This window comes from Helianthus annuus, chromosome 11 (assembly GCF_002127325.2).
Source record: "Helianthus annuus cultivar XRQ/B chromosome 11, HanXRQr2.0-SUNRISE, whole genome shotgun sequence".
NCBI classification, from domain to species: Eukaryota; Viridiplantae; Streptophyta; class Magnoliopsida; order Asterales; family Asteraceae; genus Helianthus; species Helianthus annuus.
The window spans coordinates 8370064-8375061 of NC_035443.2; the positions used below are offsets into that span (position 1 = coordinate 8370064).

Sequence of the window (4998 nt, forward strand, 5' to 3'; positions counted from 1 at the left end):
ACTAAACACTTGTCTTCACCAAGTGATGTAAGAGACTTAGGCAAACATGGCCTTGATTGTCAAGAACTCTTACGATCAATCTTGGATCCCGAGACGACTCACACACTCTACGATGGACAATGGATGATGGTGGTGGATGATGGTGTTATGGTGGTGGTGGGTGGTGGATGAAGTGTGAGAGAGGTGGTGTGCCAAGGGATGAGAGAGAATGAAGCCAAGCTTCTCTATTTATAGGCTGAACAGAAGGCTGGACACGGCCCCGTGTCCGCTGGACACGGCCCCGTGCCCGCCTGACACTCTCTCTCTTCATTAATTGTAATTGCGAATTACAATTAATGCGCCTGCTGTACTTTCACCACGCCCCCGTGCTCGCTGGACACGGCCCCATGGTGGGCAATGGAAGCTTCTACTGGTTTGTCTTTTCTGCTGCTTCCTAGGCACGCCCCCGTGTTCGCTGGACACGGGGCGTGTTCAGACTCTGTTTCCTTCTTTTTGCCTTGGGAGGTGCCGTTGAGGGTCCGGGCAGTCTACTTTTGTTCCTTTTCTTGTATTTATGGTAGAATTAGTGGTCTTTTTGCTTCTTTTGTGATTTTGAGCTCATTTCATCCTGAAAATACAAAAGGAAGACAAAAACACTCTTTTTCCAACATTAGTACTTAAAAAGGGTTAGTTTTATGCCTTAATTGATGTGTTTATATGTTGCATTTTACACACATCAAATACCCCCACACTTGAACTTTTGCTTGTCCTCAAGCAAAACTCTTTAAATGTGGCTTACACTCCCAAATGGAATAGGTAGAAGAGAAGTTTTTTTTTTTTTTTTTTTTTTAGCTTGTCCTAGAGTGTCGGGAATCCAAGGTTTTTATAGGTTTTATTTTTAGTTATTTACAATCCTATTCGTTATGATTTATTTTGAACTTTTCACAAGATAAACTACTTAGTTGGGCATAACATGCCTTATTAAAATTCCATTTATATACAAGTTCACATACCTTACGGGAGATCACTCAACACTCGGCCGAAAGTGTATATTTTAGTGAATCACTCGAGAGCGGCACGGAACTTACGTCTTCCATAGGCTTGCCAAGCAATCAATCCTCCTCCTTTTTAACTTTTTACCTTTGTAAATATCAAGAGGACTTTTGGGGTGAAGGCTTGGGTTTAAAGGTGGGTGGTTGGTTAGTGGTTAGTAAAAAGGGCGAAAATCGTAACAAGTGTCGGTTTTCGTAGAATACCTTGTTTTTAGTGACTTATTATTTTTGAAGTATTTCTTCAAACAAGCTTTTGTAGCTTTTGTTTGTTTTTGACTTCATCATCTAGTTTTTTTTTTTTTTTTTTTTTTTTTTTTTGATGTCACTTGAAAGGGCAAGTTGACGAAAAACCGAGCTTTTTACTAAAATAAAGGGGAAAAAAATGAAAAAGGTTTTTGGTGGGTAAAAATGGTTTTTGGGGTAATGAAATGAAAGTTTTAGGCTCAAAGGGGCTATCTAGGGGGATTTTGGGTAGGTAAAAAAAAAATTGAAAAATAATGGTTTTGAAAGAAAAATGGTTAGTCCTAATGCCTCCATCATTTACTTACTTGGGTTTAAGTTGGTAAGGACCGGGAATGTATCGTCGTGGCAAGTTCTAGATTTGTAAGGACCGAGCGGCTATTCACACAAGAAACGAAAAATGAGCATTTAATCTAAATATGTGTATTTTTATGCTCAATAAAGGCTCAAAACTCACTTTTGTGGGAATGGGTTTTTAATGTGACCAAGCATATATAATCGAATTTTAAACTAGATTTGTTATGCCGTTTCATAATTTTCTTATGTTGGTTCCTTTTTTTATCATGACGCTATCGGTTGTAAACTTGTAAAAATATAACCTTTTTAGACTTGTTCTTCCCAACTTAAACTAAGACAAGTAAATAAAAAAATGAAAAAGTTTTTGAAAAAATTTGGGGTGTTTAGCGGTTCCAATAGAGTTTTGTGTAAGGCTTGTGTTTAGGATTTTGCAAAATTTCAAGGTTTTAGCATCCCCCCCACACTTAAATTACACATTGTCCTCAATGTGTCCAAAAACAATATTTTTGGGTGATTAAAATGTATAAAAGTGTGTTAAAAAGCAAATATTTATGTTACTGGCACTCTGGACACGGCCCCGTGTTCACCGGGCACGGCCCCGTGGTCAAGTGCCAGTAACAAAAATTTCAGAATTGAAACAGAAGCCTGGACACGGGGGCGTGTCCGCTGAACACGGCCCGTGTCCAGTTACCTGAACTGGGTGATTTTTCTGCAGGGGCTCAGCACGGGGCCGTGTTGGTTGGGCACGGCCCGTGTTGAGCCTTCTGTGATGGAGATTTTTGTCGGGTTGCTCTGTTCTTCATGCATGGTTCCATTTTTCTCGTTCCCTTTTTCATCCATTACCACCATGAGTGTGTTTTATTCTGCAAAAATTAAAAGATTAAACTAAACTAAACTAAGGATAGATCCGCGGAATGCCTCCGTGGTGCGCCACGTTTATAAGGGTCCTTGGCTAGACCCGATTTCTGGTTATATCTCTTCTGAGTGGAGTGCCTTGCTTCCCAAGTTACACCGTCGGAGAGCGGCATCCAAGCTTGAATCAATAACCTTCATGTAATTGACCGGGTCGTCGTCCTCTATTTTCCTCCCAACTCCGAACTTCACCTCATCGTCCCCATATCTTAAAGTCAGTGTCCCTTCATTCATGTCTACCACTGCTTGTGCTGTGGCAAGTAAGGGTCTCCCTAGGATAAGGGGGACCTCGGTGTCTTCCTCCATGTCGAGTATGACAAAGTCAACGGGATAAACGAATTTGCTTACCCTTACCAAGACATTTTCGATGACACCTTGTGGGAATTTGACTGATCGATCAGCGAGTTGTATGCTTATTTTTGTAGGGCTCGTGGTTCCCAAGCCAAGCCTTTTGAACATTGATGAGGGCATGAGGTTAATGCTAGCCCCTAAGTCGGCCAAGGCATTGCGAACGGGTGATTCCCCTATTGAACATGGAATCGTGAAACTTCCGGGATCGATTTTCTTTTGGGGTAGTTTATTGAGTACGAGGGCAGAGCATTCTTCGCCTAAATTAACTAATTGCAAATTTTCAATTTTCTTTTTATGTGTAAGGAAGTCCCTCATAAATTTAGAGTATTTGGGCATTTGGGTTAGGACTTCGATAAAAGGAATATTGACATGCAATTGTTTTAACAAACTTTCGAATTTTGCGAATTGCTCATTGGTTTTTTGACGAATTAACCTACCGGGGTACGGAACTCGAGGAGCCTTGATAGGCTCTGGTGATGGGGGAGAGTTCTTTTCCTGCGGATGTGTTGGCGTCGTTTCTTCCGCCGCTGGAGGTACTTCTGCAGGCCCTACGGTGCGGTTTCGTAGTGTGATGAGGTGAACTTGCGCCTTTGGGTTTGTTTCGGTATTGCTAGGTAATGCGCCTTGCGGTCTCTCGGAAAAATTTTGTGCTAGTTGATTTATTTGTTTTTCTATGTTTTGAATGCTAGCTTGTTGATTCCTAAAATTAGATTCTAATTGTAGAAATCTTTCCGAGTTTTTCTTATCAGTGTCGGAGATGAGGCGAGATATAGTATCTTCGAGCCTTTCTCGTCCACCTTGTTGTTGAGTGAAATTTTGTGACTCATTCCTTGATTGCTGAAAGTTTGTTCGTTGGGTTTGTTGGTTACTACTATTGCCGGTTTCCCTCCAACCAAGGTTTGGGTGGTTTCGCCATCCTTGGTTGTAGGTTCCCGTTGGAGGACCCGACGGCCTAGGTCTATTATCAATGTAGTTTACCATTTCTTGTTGTTCGTCCGTTTCTTTCATGCAACTCCAATTTTCATGTGACCCACCACACCCCTCACAAGCCATAACCGAGACTGTTTTTGTCATTTCTAATTTTTTTATTTTTGAAGAAAGGGCCTCGATTTGGGCTTGTAAAGAGGTGCTTTCGTCGACCTTATGGGCGCCCGGGGCGATAGACTTATTTCCCCGGGGAGTGTGCCATTGAAAATTGGTTTGAGCAATTTCCTCAATTTGATTATATATTTCGTGTGGGCGTCGATTACCTAAAAGTCCCCCGGAGCTAGAATCAAGTGTCTGCCTAGTATGTGGCAACAATCCATTGTAGAAAGTGGATACTTGTTGCCATATTGCGAGGCCGTGATGGGGGCACTTGCGTAATAGCTCCTTGAACCTTTCCCAAGTTTCATATAAGGATTCCCCGTCCTCTTGTGAGTATGTATTAATTTCAGCCATTAATTTAGCAGTTTTAGAAGGAGGGAAATACTTATATAGAAATTTTTGGGCTAGTTCATCCCAGGTGTTTACCGATCCAGCTGGGAGGGTGTTGAGCCAAGCTTTCGCTCGGTCTTTCAGTGAGAATGGAAACATACGGAGGCGGATGGCGTCGTTTGATGCCCCATTGATCCGAAAGGTATCACATATTTCTAAGAAATTAGTTATATGTAGATGGGGATCCTCGTTCGCAAGCCCGTGGAAGGTTGCGGAGTTTTGGAGCATTTGTATCAAATGCGGTCGAAGCTCGAAGTTATTGGCTTCGACATTCGGAGCATTGATAGCGGCGCCTAGATTACCTACGGTGGGCCGTAGATAATCCATAAGGGTACGTTGGTCCACCATTGGGGGTGGATCACCCGAAACCTTCTCTTGGTTTTTGGCTTTTAACCTTTTTCTGAGAAAGCGTTCGGGTTCTTCTAGCGGTTCTTTTATGTCTTTATTGGAACTGGAGCTCATACACTACGTGAGGATGGTGTCGGGTTCCAAGTCCTGCAATAAAAACAAAAAAGAATGTCGGTCAGAAGGTTCACCACGGCCCCGTGTTGAGCGAACACGGCCCCGTGGTCGGAAATACAGTGATTGTTTTCCAGATCCCAGTTACTGGAAGTTGGACACGGCCCCGTGTTGCACCGGCACGGCCCCGTGGTCAGCCTTCTGTAACTTGAAAAACAAAAACTGGCAGTAA

General features: G+C 42.6%; 1 non-coding gene across 1 annotated transcript; it reads left to right on the forward strand.

Annotated features, from left to right (window-relative positions):
• Nucleotides 1-4170: 4170 nt before the first annotated feature.
• On the forward strand, nt 4171-4277 carry LOC118484526. Its single transcript, XR_004873636.1, has one exon. It is a non-coding gene; the product is annotated as a small nucleolar RNA R71 (small nucleolar RNA).
• The last annotated feature ends 721 nt before the right edge of the window (nt 4278-4998 follow it).